The following is a 20,633-nucleotide window of genomic DNA, read 5'->3' as shown; positions in this document are numbered from 1 at the left end:
GATCCCTGGCTTGGGAAGATCCCCTGGAGAAGGAAATGGCACCCCACTCCAGTACTCTTGCCTGGAGAATCCCATGGACAGAGGAGCCTAATAGGCTACAGTCCATGGGGTCACAAAGAGTCGGACACGACTGAGCGACTTCACTTCATAATGATATGTCTCCACTATAATATTCTACAGAATAGTTTCACTGGCCTAAAAATCCTCTGTATTCTGCCTGTTTATGTCTCCCTTTCTTTTTACTCTAAAAACCATTGATCTTTTTACAGCGTGCATTGTTTTGCCTTTTACATAGAGCAATATAGTTGAAATCATATAGTATTCAGTCTTTTCAGATTGACTTTTTTCACTTAGTAAAATGCAAATTTCCTCTATTTCTTTTCAGTAGAGGACAGATTCTTTAGATTTGACAGATTCTTTGCCATCCTTAATAATATTCTATTGTTTGGATATACCACTGTGTATTCACCCATTAGCCTACTGAAGAAAATGGTTGACTCCAAGTTTTGTCACTTATGAATAAAGTGGTTATAAAAATTCTTGCAAGGATTTTGTGTGGACATAGTTTTCAATTCCTTCAGGTAAATACCAATCAATCTAATTTATGCCTTGTATGATAAAGTAGGATTACTTTTGCAGGAATCTGTCACTGTCCTCCAAAGTGGCTGTATCATTTTGCATTCCTATTAGCAATCCATGAGATTTCCACATCCTCTCTAGCATTTAATGTTGTCAGTATTTTGGACATTGGTCATTCTAATGGGCATGTTGGAGAAGGAAATGTCAATCCACTCCAATATTCTTGCCTGAAAATCCCATGGAAAAAGAAGCCTGGCTGTCTACAGTCCATAGGATCACAAAGAATCTGACATGACTTATATACTAAACAACAACAATAGGTATGATGTACTATCTCATTCTTGTTTTAGATTGCAATTCCTTAATAAGAAATAATGTTGAGCTTCTTATTTTCTTTGCTTATTTGCCATCTGTGTCTCATTTTGGTGAGGTATCTGTTCAAGTCTGTTTCCTTGATGTGCTTTAAAATAATTTGTAGGTTCTATGATTTTTAAAAATAATAAATTTAAAAAAATCATTTTGCTTAATGTTTTCTCTTGTTATAAATTTTTGAAATGATTTTTTTTTAATTTTCTGAGTATAAAAGTTATATGCACTCATGTTAGAAATTTTAGGTGTTATAGAACAGGATGAAAACCATGTGAAAATGTGCTATAATGCTAACACTCAGATGCAATTTGAACAGTATTAAAGACTATATATTATCTGCAGCTGTGGTTGTATAGTTGCCAAGTTATGTCCACCTCCTTCAGCCCCATGAACTGCAATGTGATAGGCTACCCTCTCTTTCACTATCTCCCTGAGTTTGCTCAACTTCATGCACATTGAGTCAGTGTTGCCATCCAACCATCTCATACTCTACTACCCCCTTCTCCTCCTACCCTTAATCTTTCTCAGCATCAGGGTCTTTTCCAATAAGTCGACTCTCCGCATCAGGTGGCCAAAGTATTGGAATTTCAGCTTCAGCATCAGTCCATCCACTGATTATTCAGGGTTGATCTCTTTTAGTATTGACTGGTTTAATCTCCTGATTGTCCAAAGGACTCTCAAGAGTCTTCTCCAAAATTTCAAAAGCATCAATTCTTTGAAGCTCAGTCTTCTTTAAAGTCCACCTCTCATATCTGTACATCGCTACTGGAAAAATCATATCTCTGGTTATACACACATTTTTGTTAACAAAGTGATGTCTGTACTTTAAACACACCTTCTAGGTTTGTCATAGCTTTTCTTCCAAGGAGCAACCATCTTTTAATTCTAAGGCTGCAGTGACTGTCCAAGGTGATTTTGGAGCCCAGGAAAATAAAATCTGTTACTGTTTCCACTTTTTCCCTTTATATTTGCTATGAAGTGATAAGACCAAGTCAGGAAACAACAGTTAGAACTGGACATGGAACAACAAACTGGCTCCAAATAGGAAAAAGAGTACGTCAAGGGTGTATATTGTCACCCTGCTTATTTAACTTATATGCAGAGTACATCATGAGAAACGCTGGACTGGAAGAAACACAAGCTGGAATCAAGATTGCCGGGAGAAATATCAATAACTACAGATATGCAGATGACACCACCCTTATGGCAGAAACTGAAGAGGAACTAAAAAGCCTCTTGATGAAAGTGAAAGTGGAGAGTGAAAAAGTTGGCTTAAAGCTCAACATTCAGAAAACTAAGATCATGGCATCCGGTCCCATCACTTCATGGGAAATAGATGGGGAAACAGTGGAAACAGTGTCAGACTGTATTTTTTGGGACTCCAAAATCATTGCAGATGGTGACTGCAGCCATGAAATTAAAAGACGCTTACTCCTTGGAAGGAAAGTTATGACCAACCTAGATAGCATATTCAAAAGCAGAGACATTACTTTGCCAACAAAGGTCCATCTAGTCAAGGCTATGGTTTTTCCTGTGGTCATGTATGGATGTGAGAGATGGACTGTGAAGAAGGCTGAGCACCAAAGAATTGGTGCTTATGAACTGTGGTGTTGGAGGAGACTCTTGAGAGTCCCTTGGACTGCAAAGAGATCCAACCAGTCCATTCTGAAGGAGATCAGCCCTGGGTTTTCTTTGGAAGGAATGATGCTAAAGCTGAAACTCCAGTACTTTGGCCGCCTCATGCGAAGAGTTGACTCATTGGAAAAGACTCTGATGCTGGGAAGGGTTGGGGGCAGGAGGAGAAGGGGATGACAGAGGATGAGATGGTTGGATGGCATCACTGACTTGATGGACGTGAGTCTGAGTGAACTCTGAGAGTTGGTGATGGACAGGGAGGCCTGGTGTGCTGCGATTCATGGGGTCGCAAAGAGTCGGACACTACTGACCGACTGATCTGATCTGATCTGATAAGACCAGATGCCATTATCTTAGTTTATTGAACTTTGAGTTTTAAGCCTGCTTTTTAACTCTCTTCTTTCACTCTCATCCAGAGGCTTTTTAGTTCTTCACTTTCTGCCATTAGTGTGGTATCATCTGCATATCTGACATTGTTGATATCTCTCCCAAAATTTGATTCCAACTTGTGATTCATCCAGCTCAGCATTTCACATGATGTATTCTACATATAAGTTAAATAAGCAGGGTGACAATATACAGACTTGAAGTACTCTTTCCCCAATTTTGTATGAGTCCATTGTTCCATGTCTGGTTCTAACTGTTGCTTCTTGACCTGCATACAGATTTCTCAGAAGACAGGTAAGATGGCTTGGTATTTCTACAGATGCTGTGATCCACACAGTCAAAGGCTTTAGCTTAGTCTGTGAAGCAGAAGTAGATGTTTTTTTTCTGGAACTCCCTTGCTTTCCCTATGATCCAACAAATGTTGGCAAATTCATCCTTGGTTCCTCTGCCTTTTCTAAATCCAGCTTGTATATCTGGAAGTTCTCCATTCACATACTAAGGAAGCCTAGCTTGAAGTATTTTGAGCATTACTTTGCTAACATGTGAAATGAACACAATTGTACAGTATTTTGAACATTCTCTGGCATTGCCCTTCTTTGGGATTGCAATAAAACCTGACCTTTTCCAGTCCTGTGGCCACTGCTGAGTTTTCCAAATTTGCTGACACAATATGTGGAGCACTCTAACTACACTTATTTAACTGCACAGTATCATAGTTTATGATTTTAAATAGCTTATCTGGATAGAGGTTCACAACATTGTACAGGAGATAGTGATCAAAACCACCCCAATGAAAGAAATGCAAGAAGACAAAGTGGTTGTCTGAGGAGGCCTTACAGAGAGCTGAGAAAAGAAGAGAAACCAAAGGCAAGGAAGAAAGGGAAAGGTGCACCCAACTGAATACTGAATTCCAGAGAATAGCAAGGAGAGATAAGAAGGCAAAATGAACAATGCAAAGAAAGAGAGAGAGAGAGGAAAATAATAGAATGGGAAAGACTAGAGATCTCCACAAAAAAATTGGAGAGATCAAAGGAACATTTCATGCCAGGATGGGCACAATGAAGGACAGAAACAGTAAGGATCTAACAGAAGCAGAAGAAATTAGGAAGTGGTGGCAAGACTACACAGAACTATATATTAAAAAAAGGTCTTAATGACCTGGATAAGCACAATGGTGTGGTCACTCACCAAGAGCCAGACACCCTGGAGTGAAGTCAAGTGAGCCTTAGAAAGCATTACTAGGGACAAAGCTAGTTGAAGTGATGGAGTTCTGGCTGAGCTATTTCAAATCCTAAAAGACGATGCTGTTAAAGTGTTGCACTCATCATCTGCAGAGGCAGAATGATTTTCTTTTCTTTATTCTTTCCTTTCTGCCTTTCTGTCTTGTTGATATAAAAGTGTCTAGAGTCTTCTGGAGGCAAAACCATCATGTAACTTATAAATGTTTGCCTTGGGAAACAGCTTCTTGGGATGTGCTTTCAAAAGTGTTGAGTAAGTGTTTTGACTTGACAAAGATGCTTCTCCAGGAGGCATGAATTTGCTTCAAATACTTTACTTGTTTAAAATAACGAATAAAGATATTTGTTTTAAGAGCAGTATACGAATACCAATACACTTAGAACCCTGGAAAGCTATGCAATACTTTTCCCATTTTTCTCAGAGAAGTTTATGATCATGAGGTTTGATGTAGATCGTTTCCAAGAACAGTATAATTTCAGCACATACGTCTGTATCAATAAAAAATACACATTTTGCTTTGGGCATATTCAAATTTAGATGACACTTTAGAGGATATCCAACTTTAATAATAATTTTCAACATTTTATTCATATAATATTATGATTCTGTAATTCATCCATATTGACACAAATAGGCTATTTTGAGTATATTCCTATGTAACACTCAAAAAAGTGTTCCATACAAGCATGCATAATATATGCATTCTTAAATGCATGAATCATATGGATTTTTGTTGTTTCAGATATTTTTCCCATACTAATATATTGGGGTATATCTCTCAATTGACTGCCTGCTATTAATTCAAACTGGGTTTCTGTGTTACTTTTTGTGAAATTGTCTTGGCACTAGATACCTTAAGCTAAAGCTATGCTTTTTCATTCCATTTTATTTCAAGCTTTACAGAGAATTGGATGACAACTTAGGTAAATAATTAATATATTTGATTTTACAAATGATATGGTCTTACATTGTTACTGGTTATGTATTTATACTTCATAAGTCTCTCATTTTCCAGGAAATCTCAATGTGCACAAGTGAGTCAAAGTTAATCAGCATTTTATAGGAAGCTGCAGGTAAATTTACTGTCCACTTCATAGTAAAGAACCTAAGACATGATACTTAATATATTTAACTAAGTGCTCTGTGCAAAATATATCAAAGTTACAAAACAATTCTATTAGTGGATTAAAATATATCCAGGTTGAATTAAACATAGAGTAATATGAGTTAATATATCTGGACGACATCAAAATTCTCTCCTGTGGCTTTTCCAAATTACAAACTGCTAACAGATTATGCCAGAGGCAAGGGAGAATCATGGAGTGTTGTTTTCAGAGCTGTAACAATTAAGGTTGAAATTCCCTGGCCTTGCATTTATGAGCTTTCACAATGTAAATGGGATTTGCCTTTTTATATTCTACCTTATTCATGTTCATATACACGAGGCCCTAGCCAAATTGACTTGTTTGCAATTTCAGCACACATTCCTTTCCCCATATGTGTGCTTTAGCTCTTGATTTTCCATCTGCCTGGAATTTTCTTCTCCCACTGTATTTTCTTTTCTGTACCCTCCCTTTATGCAAAGCTCTGTGTGAGTATTAAGTTCGTCACAACCGTTTACTTACTCCCCACCTTCCCTCTTTTAGAATAATTAATTCATCTTTTATTTACTTTGCACCTGATCGACGCTAGCCACGCTAGATTTTGAGCATACAAAGAAGAAAACATGATGCTTATAAGAATTTGCATGTTAGAGAGTGTGTTAGAGTAGACAGATTCTTTATGAACTAGCCATAACATAGGATGATTAAGTGCAAAGACTAAAGCGGCACAGCTTCTATGTAAACATAAACAAGTGAGACTAAATCTGTCTCAGGGCACCTTTGAAGACTTTTTCTATGCCAAACATTTCAGTAGTTAATAAACAGAGAAAGTATATAAAAACCATGCAAGGGTAGTGTTCTGTGCACAGATCTCTCCCTCACCCTTTCATCCCACATGTTTAAATCATGAGCCTAAGGGGGGAAAATGACATACATGAAGCTGTAAATTAAGATGTGATGAATGCATATATTAATGCAAAAAAGGATGACTTGCTAAAGGATCTAACCATGGGGTAACATGATTTAGAAAAGATTTATCTGAGCAATACAGATAAGACAGGGAAAGCGAGGATGCTGGCACAGGTAAGGGGCACTTGTGCAATCCAGCTGTGGGAGTCAGCTGCAGTTCTCTTGCAGAATGGATTATACCTTTGTATTAGAGCCACATGTGTCCATGTGTTATCTTTCTAGCTAAACTCCAGTATCTCATCATCAATATGGCTAATTCAAGAATCTTTTCTCCTTAAGAGCCTGAAAGATGATGCATGGTTCACACACATTGTTCAGTGAAAAAGGCTTTCGGGAGTTTTGGTTGAAGTCATAACATGGTGTCAAGAATTGGTAAGGTCTACACCCTGGGATGTGGTGGACCTACAGGTCTTAATTTTTAGAAATATAGTAGATTCCTGGTTGTGTTTCACAATGGCTTCAGTGTTAATTTATATAGATAAACTGTAAATATTATGACCAATAAAGTCTACAGACTTTCTAGAGGCCATGCACTTGCATTGGAACTTTATATGTTTTGCCTATTTTAATCCTCACAACCACACTGGTGAGTTAGGAACTACTATTATTTCCATTTTATTCATGATGAAATTGAGGCGCAGGGAAGTTGAACAAATTCTCTGGCATCTCACAATCAGAAGATAGGGGTCTGGATACTTAGACCCATTATTCTTAGTGCTTGCACGCCTCATCTAAAAAACATTACAGGTTCTGAACAGCATAATTAATTGACAATTAAGAGACAGTTCAAAAGCATTTTGATTGAAATTAGACAACCTGGCAGTAAAACGTTTTTGATTAGTTTGCCAAGGCTGTTGTAATGAAGTACCACAAACTGAGAGGCTTAAATGACAGAATGTTACCATCTCACAGTCCGGGAGGCCAGGTGTCTGAGATCAAGGTCTTAGCAGAGTCGACTCCTTCTCCAGGCCTTAAGGGAAGGGTGTGATTCAGGCATCTCTCTTCGGCTGTCAAAGGACTACCTTCCCTCTGTGTCTTCACATCGTCTTTCCTCTCCATGTGTCTCTTTGTGTCTTAATTCACATAAAGACACCAGCCATATTGGATTAGAATCCATCCTAATGATCTCAATTCAAGTTAAGTTAGCTCTGCAGAGACTCTTCTCCAAATAAGGTCACATGTTGAGGTAAAGTAGTTTGTGTGTGCATGGTTGCTGAATCACACAGTCTTGTCCCACTCTTTGAGACTCCATGGACTATAACCTGCTAGGCTTCTCTGTCCATGGGAGTTTTCAGGCAAGACTTCCAGAGTGCATTGCCATTTCCTTCTACAGGGGATCTTACTGACCCAGGAATTGAACTGGGGTGTCCTGAGTCTCCTGCATTGCAGGCGGATTCTTTACCCAATGAGCCATCTGGAAATTAACGTTTCAATATATGAATTTAGTGAAATTAGTTGAGATTTTTATTTATTATATTTAAGAAGCATAGTCTGAATGAAATATCCATTTAAGTTTTTAAGTGAATACTATTTTAACCTTCTACATTTTAAGATAGCTCCCTCAAAAATCATATTTTGCTATTAAAAACTACTCAATGAAGTCTATTTTCAAATAATGATGTAACTCTTTGTATATTAATGTTAAGCATTATTTGTATATCTTAAACTTTGGAGGACTTAATATGACTCTCCTTTAAAGAACATATTGAAGTTAATTTAAAGCAAAATCTAATCTAATACTCTGTTAATATTAATGTGTTTTTAGCCAGTTCTGTGAGGTCAAAAAATAGCACACAGTTGTTTTCTGCCTAAAAGTTACTTATCATTAAAATAATAGAAATGAACAATATGCAGAAAAGGGGAAATGGAGAAAAATAACCAATAGAGCAACTAATATTCCACTTATGCAAATCACTCTCATTTCTGTTTCAATTGCAAAAAAACAGGGATGTCTGCAAGGCTGTTCCATAAACAATAGATAGCACAGCTGTTACTCAGAAGGCCATTTTAAAATTCACTTGTATTAATTAGGAAGCCAGTTCTAGAAGGGGGAAAAAAAATCCTCTTTAACCTCCATTGATCACCTAAGAACGTGCTCCTCTAAATGGTGATGAACTCCCTTAATCATGGCAGACTAATGGATTTCACACTAAGAATTCTGTTGTCCCTGAGTTTGAACATCCATCATAGATTCCCTCTATCGGATTTGGGTGTCTCATTTTCCTTCAGAGTTGATTTGTTTAAAAAAGAACTTTGCTGCTAAAGCAACCGGTTCCATTTCTGAAGTACACCGAAAACCAAAAATGAAAGGCTTTCTGCTTGGTTAATCTTGCATTTAGGTTTCTGGAAGCTGCTACTTCTCGGGAGAATAACTATTTTCCTGAGACAATCTAAACTACTTTATGCCTCAAACTAATTAGCGTAAGGTTTAGCTTTTCTTCCAACTGCATCTTACTTTGAAACTGGAATTACAGGATTTTTCAGAAGTATCTTTGTTTTGTAAACACATAATATTAAACATTGTATATGAAGTGGTACAAAGACTAAGAATGCAGAATAAAGTTAAATTCAAGGCTGCATTCCATATTTTGAAAATGCATATGCTTATCTGTTAGGGCCTCAAATACTCTTTATTCATAAAATCGTCAAAACATATATTATAACCGTCATCATAAATGTTTGACATTTAATGATAAAAAATCATGAGAGAGCAGGAACTGTCTAAAGATCTTACTTTTGCTCTTACTCTTACTTGAAGATCTTACTCTTTGAGGTTTTTTTTTTTTCCCCTTCAGAATAATTAGTGATTATGAAGGCAAAATGAATGCCAAGTCAGTGTTTCCAGTCAAATACATATCTAAAAGGGTTAAGCCTATACCAGTTTAGCAGAAATATTGTCAGATGAAATTTTTGAGTGGGTGAATAAAAATGAAGAGAGGACGGGGAGAAAGTCCTGTACTGATTTCAATCAAGGTTAATATTTAAGGATGTTGGGGAGGGGGGAACAAATCATTCTAACACTTGGACCAGCCCGTTGTTTCCCTTTTTAAAAATACACGTTCAAATTTGATATAATTACTAAATCATGATGGTCCATAAATCAAACATAAATTATTCTTCTAAAATAACTGGTGGGCTAAAATCAGGATAATTGGAAGGCATGCATTGTTTTCAAGTAGCTTAAATCTTTGGATTATTCATACTCTTTTATTCATGAAAGTTTTTTTGTGTTAACACTTTGCTTAGCTTTTTTTTTTTTAAACAGGTGATTCTAATTACAGAAAGCCTTGCAATAATTTAATGTTCTTTTAAGGTAAATAAATTAAATTAGATTTCTTATAGGTAGACATAGGATTCTTTTTAAGATGTATAGACAATCTCTCACATCTCCTGGGATAATATTCTTACTTGATCTATCATATTAAATTTTGGGTCTCAGGGAAAAAATTAAATCAAAAAATGAGATTAAATTTCTAAAAATCTTTAGGCCCGGATGGGAAATGCAAGAATCTTGGTTGGGTTTCATCCTGAAATATCAGTATTGCAGCTTTCTTCTTTCCCTCATAAAATATATACATATTTAGAAGCATTTAGAAACTTCCAGTGTCCTGGTAATACAGAAGTTTATTGATTCACCAAAAACAAAACAAAACACAAGAAAGCAAGCAAAAGTATCCCACAATTCACACATGATTCTGCCAGTTCCAAGCATGTGCTTTTATGGCATTGGCATTCTGGGCCCCTCTTGGTAGTGTCTGTCTTCTGATGGATTAGTGAGCATGAGAAGTGTGTTTCAATCCTGTACTTCAGATTCTTTCTTAGGATAGAACAGTTTTTCACTCTTGAGTTTCACCAGCTCCTCTCTTTAGGTTCTGCCCTCTTTCCCTAACCTTCTGCAATGATTTCCTCTTATCCTCACAGTCCTTGGTCTTAACCTGCACAGCCTTATTCTAAGGGCCTCCTTAAAGGGTAACAATAAACCATTGTGATAGAGTGCTCTCAGACTGTCCTAAGTTTAAATGCAGATAGTTAATAATTCTTTTTTTTTGTTTCCCCCCCCCCTGCAGAGGATGCGAATGCATTGTAACCTCATATCATTTTTTATGGAAAAATAAATGCTAACTTTACCTGATCAGCTAATAGCTGATTATAGGCCTAGAAATATTCAGCTTTTATGAAAATGTATACAGTATTTTGCATCAGGGTGTTAAATTTGCTCAAGGGAGGCACAAGATTTTTATCAAATAATGATTGAATCTCAAAGCTATTTGTGAGAGTGACAAGTTTTCCTTGATTTACATGCCAAATTCAAAAGTAAATTTTAACTACTTTGCCACAAGAGTATGCAATCTTTTTTTTTTTTAATTTTGTTTTATTTTTAAACTTTACAGTATTGTATTGGTTTTGCCAAATATTGAAATGAATCCGCCACAGGTATACATGTGTTCCCCATCCTGAAGCCTCCTCCCTCCTCCCTCCCCATACCATCCCTCTGGGTTGTCCCAGTGCACCAGCCCCAAGCATCCAGTATTGTGCATCGAACCTGGACTGGCGACTCGTTTCATATATGATATTATATGTATTTCAATGCCATTCTCCCATATCATTCCACCCTCTCCCTCTCCCACAGAGTCCAAAAAACTGTTCTATACATCAGTGTCTCTTTTGCTGTCTTGTATACAGGGTTACTGTTACCATCTTTCTAAATTCCAGGATCCTCTATGACCCACCTCCAATAATATTGGAAATAAAAGCAAAAATAAACAAATGGGACCTAATTAAACTTAAAAGCTTCTGTACAATAAAGGAAACTATAAGCAAGGTGAAAAGACAGCCTTCAGAATGGGAGAAAATAATAGCAAATGAAGCAACTGACAAACAACTAATCTCTAAAATATATAAGCAACTCCTACAGCTCAATTCCAGAAAAATAAATGACCCAATCAAAAAATGGGCCAAAGAACTAAATAGACAGTTCTCCAAAGAAGACATACAGATGGCTAACAAACACATGAAAAGATGCTCAGCATCACTCATTATCAGAGAAATGCAAATCAAAACCACTATGAGGTACCATTTCACACCAGTCAGAATGGCTGCGATCCAAAAGTCTACAAGCAATAAATGCTGGAGAGGGTGCGGAGAAAAGGGAACCCTCTTACACTGTTGGTGGGGATGCAAACTAGTACAGCCACTATGGAGAACAGTGTGGAGATTCCTTAAAAACTGGAAATAGAACCGCCTTATGATCCAGCTATCCCACTGCTAGGCATACACACTGAGGAAACCAGAAGGGAAAGAGACACATGTACCCCAATGTTCATCGCAGCACTGTTTATAATAGCCAGGACATGGAAGCAACCTAGATGTCCATCAGCAGATGAATGGATAAGCAAGCTGTGGTACATATACACAATGGAGTATTATTCAGCCATTAAAAAGAATATATTTGAACCAGTACTAATGAGGTGGATGAAACTGGAGCCTATTATACAGAGTGAAGTAAGCCAGAAAGAAAAACACCAATACAGTATAATCTTTTTTTTTAATTAATATTTTTGTAGTAGAGTTGCTTTATAATGTTATATTAGTTTCCATTGTATGTCAAAGTGGATCAGCTATTTGTAAATGTATATCCTCTCTTTGGATTTCCTTTCCATTTAGATGGAAAGGAAGTACTGGGTAGAGTTACCTGAATTATATAATAGATTCTCATTAGTCTTCTATTTCATACATCAGTTCAGTCTCTCAGTCATGCCCGACTCTTTGCAACCCCATGGACCACAGCACACCAGGCTTCTCTGTCCATCACCAGCTCCTGGAGTTTGCTAAAACTCATGTCCATCAAGTCAATGATGCCATGTAACCATCTCATCTGCTGTCTCATCTGCATCAGAGTCTTTTCCAATAAGTCAATTTTTCCCATCAGGTGGTCAAACATTTCATACATAGTAGTGTACATATGTCAATCTTAATTTCCCAATTCATCCCACCCCTCTATTTCCCCCTTGGTGTCCATATGTTTGTTCTCTATGTCTATGAAAAAAAAAAAAAAAGTACATAATCTTCTTGTGTGGTGGTCTCAAATGGCCAAACATTTAGCAAATTACTGTTGAATGATCCCTATGTGCCAGGCAGTAAGATATGCTTTCTGGATATACTAGTGATCAACTCATGAATTTCATCCCTTTCTAGGATTTATTATCTGGTCAAGAAGATACATGTCAAATACAAATCTAATGAATGCAATGTTGAAGAAGTCCAGGAACTAAGGTATTGATACCAGAGTACCAACACAAGTACAAGGCTAAGGCAGGGAGGTGGACTCTTCTGAAGGAGAATCATTTATTTTGAAATGTGAGTGAGTAATACCTCACTAGAGAAGGTAAGAAAGTAATATAAGTATTAGAAGTGGAAAATACTTGTCTGAGGCCCAGAGGTGGGATTGAACAAAACAATCTGCAGCTTCATGATTTTCTTCTCCCACTAATTTGAGCCTAGAGGGATGTTGCAATGAAGCAAGAAACAGAAGGGTGTTCTTCTCCAGTTGGACATCCTACAGGGACCCTTGATGTATGAAATGCCAAAGAATTGAACACAGAGAACAATGCAAAAGACTGAAGAGTTCTCAATCTGGAAGGCAAGGGTGTATGAAAGCCAGAAGTGAAGGTTAAGTGTAAATGAAGTGTTTTCACGTTCATTACATAAGTTTAATTTGGAATCACTTCAAATGTTGTTGCATATACTGCACTCAGCAGATGAACCAGAGTATGTCTTTCACCAATTCACTGATGTTTTTGTTAAATCTTACTCAAAAGTGCATGTTCAATAAAACAAGAACATTTAAAAATGAGTGTAAAGCTATATTTAAAGCTTCAAATGAGAGCAAGAGAGAGCATACACAACTAGATTAATTTGAGATATTAAAATGGAGAACATTACTCCATTCAAAGAACATATGCTAAATCATTGCTTTCCAACAAAAAAAAAAAAAAAAAAAAAACTAATTCTAAGTCATTTAGCCAATTTGTCCTTAGCATGAGAGTTGTAACTTTGCTAGGCAATCTTTCTTTATTGTTTATTATTTATTGAACACCAAGTAGGCAGCACTATATAAATCATCATAGACACAGTGCCTACCCTAAAGGCACACAGACTAAGTCAGACAGAGAAAGCAATTCAGACATAAAATATGTCAAATGTGTTGATTAAACTCTGAAGATTGAGATCCTTAATTATAAATATGTCTTCATAGCTTAGGAAGTGAAAACTATAAATACAACAAAAGGCAAAATGCTTGGGAAATCATATGCTAGGTGTGTTTTATATCTGTTATTTAAGAATTAATGATTATAATTTTACCTTGAAGTGCACCTTTACTAGGAGAAAAAGCAAAATGATACAAAGTTTTTGTGGAAGTGATTCCATAATAACCTTCTATATTCTATTAAAACCTTTGAACTTTGCTTTCAACTTGCTTGGAAGTTTTTGGTTGTATGCTCTATGTTATCACAGGCTTTAAGATAATATTTAAAGACTGCCCTTGTCACAATGCTGATCTCCTGTAATATATTGGGAAGGTCATCACATTTGCCCAATATACAATGTCAAATGGACGAATATAGGTGGATGGACAGAAAAATGCTACTGCTAAGGTGCTTCAGTCGTGTCCGACTCTGTGCGACCCCATAGACGGCAGCCCACCAGGCTCCGCCCTCCCTCGGATTCTCCAGGCAAGAACAGTGGAGTGGGTTGCCATTTCCTTGTCCAATGCATGAAAAGTGAAAAGTGAAAGTGAAGTCGCTCAGTCATGTCTGACTCTATGCGACCCCATAGACAGCAGCCTACCAGGCTCCTCTGTCCATGGGATTTTCCAGGCAAGAGTACTGGAGTGGGTTGCCATTGCCTTCTCCGGACAGAAAAATAGATCTGTCTATATCTAAGTTTGTATCTGTCCATCTTCAACAACTGGCGCAGTGTAGTTCCCCAACATATATTTGCTTATTTGAATCCAATCAGTCTTTCTGGCTGCATTTTAAATTTAAATCCTACTTTAAGAAATCTTGAATTCAAATCTTTGAGATCTTTTCTGATTATCTATTTATATATAGTAGTGTGTATCAGAGAAGGCAATGGCACCCCACTCCAGTAATCTTGCCTGGAAAATCCCATGGATGGAGGAGCCTGGTAGGCTGCAGTCCATGGGGTCGCAAAGAGTCGGACACGACTGAGCGACTTTGCTTTCACTTTTCACTTTCATGCGTTGGAGAAGGAAATGGCAACCCACTCCAGTGTTCTTGCCTGGAGAATCCCAGGGACGGGGGAGCCTGCTGGGCTGCCATCTCTGGGGTCGCACAGAGTCGGACACGACTGAAGTGACTTAGCAGCAGCAGCAGCAGCAGTGTGTATAGGGCTTCCCAGGTGGTGCTAATGGTAAAGAACCTGTGTGCCAGGGCAGGAGACGTAAGAGATTTGGGTTAGATCCCTGGTCCAGGAAGATCTTCTGAGGGGGTCATAGTAACTTCCTCCAGTATTCTTGGCTAGAGAATCCTGTGGACAGAAGAGCCTGTTAGGCTACAGTCCATGAGGTCACAGAGTTCTACATGACTGAAGTGACTTAGCATGCATGCACAGAGTATACACATGTTAATCTCAAATTCCTGATTTATCCCCCCACACACACACACTTTTCCCCTTTGGTGGTTTGTTTTCAAACCTGTCAGTCTGTGAATTTGTTTCCATTTTGTAAATAAGTTTATTTGTACAATTTTTCTTTTTTTTACTTTCCATATATAAGTGATATCACATGATATTTGTCTTATTCTGACATTTAACATAGTTTGATAATCTTTAGTTCAATCAATTTTGCTACAAATGGCATTATTTCATTCTTTTTTATAATTGAGTAATGGGTAATATTGCTGTTCAGTCACTGAGCCATGTTGGACTCTATTCGACCCCATGGACTGCATCCCCTCTGTGTTCTGCTATCTCCCAAAGTTTGTTCAAATTGATGTCGAGTCAGTGGTCCTATTTAATCATCTCATCCTTCACCTCCCCCTTTTCCTTTTGCCTTTAATCTTTCCCAGAATCAGGGTCTTTTCTAATAAGTTGGCTCTTTGCACCAGGTGGTCAAAGTATTGGAGCTTCAGCTTCAGCATCAATGCTTCCAACAAGTATTCAGGGTTGATTTCCTTTAGGTTTGACCAGTTTGATCATGAAGTCCAAGGAACTCTCAAGAGTCTTCTCTAGTAGCACAGTTTGAAAGCAACGGTTCTTCGTTGCTCAGCCTTCTTCATGGTCCACCTCTCTCATCCATGCTTGACTGCTGGAAAAACCACACAGGAGGTAATGACTGAGTAATATTCCATGACGTATTTGTACCAGTCTTCTTTATCCATTCTTCTGCTGATGGACATTTAGGTTGCTTCCTTGTCCTGGCTATTGTAAATAGTGCTGCAAAGAACCTTAGGGTGCATGTATCTTTTGAATTAAGATTTTCTCCAGATATGTGCCAAGGAGGTACAGCATAGGGTACTCTACTCAATATTATGTAATTGCCTGAATGGAAAACGAACCTGAAAAAGAATGGGCATATATATGCATATACCTGAATCACTTCGCTGCACAACTGAAATGCACATGACATTGTAAATCAACTATACTCCAACATAAAATAATTTTCTAAATTAAAAATAATCATTTTTCACATACACAAAAGAAAAATTGTTTAAATATTACAATGAGTAAACAACATATTCATATATATATAATTATGCAAGTTAAATTAACATATGCCATTCAAAGAGTAGAAAGATTCAGAGTTGGTGAACCTTTCTATCAGCATAATAGCTGATTAAGTTTTGAAAATCCAATTTATAGGGGTAAGTAAAGCACATTTGTGAACTTACAAAAAAACCTTGTCATTTGAGCTTGTAGTTCTAAAGCAAAGGATGCCAGAACTTGAGGGCATGAGTTTATGCTTTGTGTACTGAAGTTGGTCATTGATATCTTTGAAATATATGTAAATAGACATCTAAGAATTATTTATAGACGCTGTCTCTGTGCTTCTTAATAAATCTCATGTGCGTGCATGCATGCTTAGTTGCTTCAATCAAGTCCAGCTCTGCTACCCTATGGACCGTAGCCTGCCATGCTCCTGTCTGTGGGATTCTCCAGACAACAATATTAGAGTGGGTTGCCATGAGCTCCTGCTGGGGATCTTCCCAACCCAGGGATAGAACCCATGTCCTTGTTAATTCCCTGGGTTTGTCATCATAAACATATATCTCTGAAGTGAGACTCTACTGGATTAAGCAAATCTAGGACTAGAAATGAAGCTGAAATAATACCATTTTCAAAACCATTCTATTAGCAGTCTGGGCCCTCACAGCATGGTAATAAATGGTGTTGTGTTTTTGGATGGCTATCTGGACTTGGAATGCTATTTACTTCTTCAGTAATGTTTTATAATATATATGTATAAGTGTAATATTTGCAAAGAACTGAAGCACTTAACATGATAATGCTGTTACCCCCATTCTATATATGAGGAAACCCAGGTCACAGAGCTAAAAGTGACAACACCAGAATGGGAATCCAGAGGGTATGCTTCAAGAACTAAGGAGTTTAATGCCTCTGGCATTTACTCCCTTGGGTAGATCTTAACTAATAATACCTTCTAATATTGGAAAAAGAGGGAAGGAGAGGCAGTATGAAATAGAGGAAATGGATCATGTTATGAACCCTACCCAAATTCATCTGTCAAAAGTCTTAGTTCCTAGCACCTGCATCTCCCCCAGCCATCAGTTCATATGTTGAAAGTCCTGGGACTTCCCTGGTGATCAAGGGGTTGAGAATTCACCTGGCAATACAGAGGACTTGAGTTCGAGCCCGGATCGGGAACTAAGATCTCACATGCTTCTAAGGTTGGTTAGAACAGGGAGGAAACAAGCTTTTCTTGTAAACTGAGTTTAGGGGAACTCTTCACAGTTTAGTTCAACTTTTCACTTAACAGAAGGAGCACTCTTCATGTAGGGGAGGAATATAGAGTAGTAATTAGCTATGAAAAGAAAGTATGGGAAACAGTTCTCTTTTCAAATACCTAGTTAACTTTATTTGCAGAACAGTTCTGTGGAGTCATGCTCTATCCTATCTTGCAGATGGGTAAGGATAACCAGAGTATAGGAGAAAATGTACAGGAGAAACAGAGTACAGTGGAAATCTGTTGTTTCCACTCACTCACTAGTAGCGACTGCTGCTGCTGCTGCTGCTAAGTCGCTTCAGTCGTGTCCGACTCTGTGCGACCCCATAGACGGCCCACCAGGCTCCCCGTCCCTGGGATTCTCCAGGCAAGAACACTGGAGTGGGTTGCCATTTCCTTCTCCAATGCATGAAAATGGAAAGTGAAAGGCAAGTCACTCAGTCATGTCTGACTCTTAGCGACCCCATGGACTACAGCCTACCAGGCTCCTCCATCCATGGGATTTTCCAGGTAAGAGTGCTGGAGTGGGGTGCCATTGCCTTCTCCGAGTAGCGACTAGTGTCTGCTAACTACCAGACTGCAGCCCTCGAGATGCAGCGAGGAACAAAATGAACAGACTTTGCGCCTAACTAAGCAATTACAGTGCGGTGTCCTGAGAGATTTTGAAAGTTTCTCAGTGTATTTCCCAAAAGGTTTCCTTTAGATTGAGATTCAGCAGAAAGAGAACAGATCTCAAGAGGGGTATGGAATGTAGGGGTTCTTAAGAGAAAAAGTTTCAAGGTTATTTCATAGATGTAACCAGACACTTCATAACAGAAATGAAGGCATTTCTGTTTGAATTAAAAATATTGTGTAAATTATTGCCTTATTGCATTTGCTAGTAATCATGCATAGTTACAAGCTTTGTTAATAAATCATTTAATTGATGAAGACAAGGTAAAATGTTCCTCTGTTTTCTTATTAATTAAGTCTCTTGAAACCCCATCAATGTAGCAAAAGCAATCTGCAATGGCTGTTATTTAACCCTTGTTTCCAATTCTTTGTGACCCTATGGACTGCAGCCTGCCAGGCTCCTCTGTGCACAGGATTCTCCAAGCAACAATACTGGCGTGGGTTACCAACCCCTCCTCCAGGGAACCTGATAGAGGGCCACATAAAGCCTAGTTTGTGAAATGTGCTCTGGAAATAAAATGAGAAGCAAAGAATGAAATTTCTTATGGACAAAATAAGACATGAGGTATGCCTGTGGATCACAGCCACACTAGTTAATTACAACTCATCTGTAACCATGTTTACACAGTACATCACAGCTAAAATCCAGAAGGCTAGGCTCTCAACAGAGGCCAAGAATCCATGGCAGTCCGAACCTGTCTGATTTTCCATGTGGTACCACTGGTAGTTCTGCAGCCACACACAGCTGCAGAAGTTTCAGGTCAAATAGTCTATATTGCATTTACTAATATCACCTTAGTGATTAATTCAAGCTACAGCTCCTTTCTTTTGGTTATGATTTAGAAGACATCCCACAGGCTGATGATGGAGGTAAAGGAGAAGCACTCACTCTGAAACAAGGACATGAAATGGATGATGAGAGAATGTTACCTAAGTCTGGTGTCTTAGAACTGACTATTCTCTTCTCCACCATCAATGGTCATCACCACCACTGCCACCTTCATCAGCAGCAGCAGCAGCTTCTAATAAACTGAATAAATAGAATGTTTAATTTGCATTGCAGATGTCTCAGTAAGAACTTCATCCGTAGGCAAAGATGGTCCTCATTCACTTAGTCCTCTCTAAAGCCTCTCCTTGAAGTGTGTACTATTCTCATGACAACCTGATAAGGGGTTCTTTCCTAGGCTCTGAGCTTAAGTCTGAGCTTTGGTGTCAACTTGAATATAGACAGAATGAAGTTTTATGAAGTTACTGTAATAAACCAAATTAAACAGATTCTATTCCCTCCACCCTCCCCAAAGAGGATACAAGTGTGTCTAGAAAATAGATTGTAATTTAAATGCATCAACTATTATCTCAAATATATTACTGAGCATTAAATGCCTCCTTCTAATTCTTAACTATGAAACAATACATAGATAAACAAACTAAAACTTTTACACACCAGATGACTTCAAAGGGTAAAACATTCTTAAGGAAATAAAGAATCAAAAGTCATTAGATCTCTATTTGTATCAGTCTGGGTTGCAGTTAACTTTCAGATTTACATGAAAGGAAAATGGATCAAAGCTTTGGAATTTAATAATGACTGTTAAAGAGAAAGTGTTTTAATTAAGAACATTAGTTACCCAAACTTTGCACAATGAATCATATTCTATGAGCTACATACCCATCCATTCTTTTAAAAATCATTTGCTAAGCATCACCAAGATACAGGAGAAATGCAGTTGAAAGAGGAGCTTTCAAGAGTTTCCCCTCTTACGGAGCTCAGGATCTAGTTAGTAGTTGAGAAGTGAAATGTGAAAGTGAAAGTCACTCAGTCGAGTCCAACTCTTTGTGACCCCATGGACTAAAGGTCCATGGAATCCTCCAGGTCAGAATACTGGAGTGGGTAGCCTTTCCCTTCTCCAGGGGATCTTCCCCACCCAGGCATGGAACCCAGGTCTCCTGCATTTCAGGCAGATTCTTTACCAGCTGAGCCACCAGGGAAGCCAATTGTGAAAGTATATTGTGATCATCTGTTTGCCTATTCAGTACAGTAGAAGCATATACAAAACACTGAGTGTAAAGAAAGATGCAATTAACTACAGAGGATTATAGGATGTTGTCATCTGAACTAAGTCTTGAAAGTGAAGTTTAAAGCTGTGAGATTTTGGGAAATTCAAGGAAAATTATAGCCACAAATACCGTTTTAGTTAGATTGGTTATAGTAAGTTATAGTAGTTTAGATTTTTTATAATAAGTTATTGAAAAGCAGAGACATTACTTTGCCAACAAAGGTCCATCTAGTCGAAGCTATGGTTTTTACAGTGGTCATGTATGGATGTGACAGTTGGACTATAAAGAAAGCTGAGCACAGAAGAATTGATACTTTTGAACTGTGGTGTTGGAGAAGACTCTTGAGAGTCCCTTGGACTGCAAGGAGATCCAACTAGTCCATTCTGAAGGAGATCAGCCCTGGAATTTCTTTGGACGGAATGATGCTAAAGCTGAAACTCCAGTACTTTGGCCACCTCATGCGAAGGGTTGACTCATTGGAAAAGACTCTGATGCTGGGAGGGATTGGGGGCAAGAGGAGAAGGGGACAACAGAGGATGATGTGGCTGGATGGCATCACTGATTCTATGGACGTCAGTCTGAGTGAACTCCGGGAGTTTGTGATGGACAGGGAGGCCTGGTGTGCTGCGATTCATGGG

This window comes from Bubalus kerabau, chromosome 10 (assembly GCF_029407905.1).
Source record: "Bubalus kerabau isolate K-KA32 ecotype Philippines breed swamp buffalo chromosome 10, PCC_UOA_SB_1v2, whole genome shotgun sequence".
NCBI classification, from domain to species: Eukaryota; Metazoa; Chordata; class Mammalia; order Artiodactyla; family Bovidae; genus Bubalus; species Bubalus kerabau.
Note: the sequence above shows the minus strand (reverse complement) of the source record.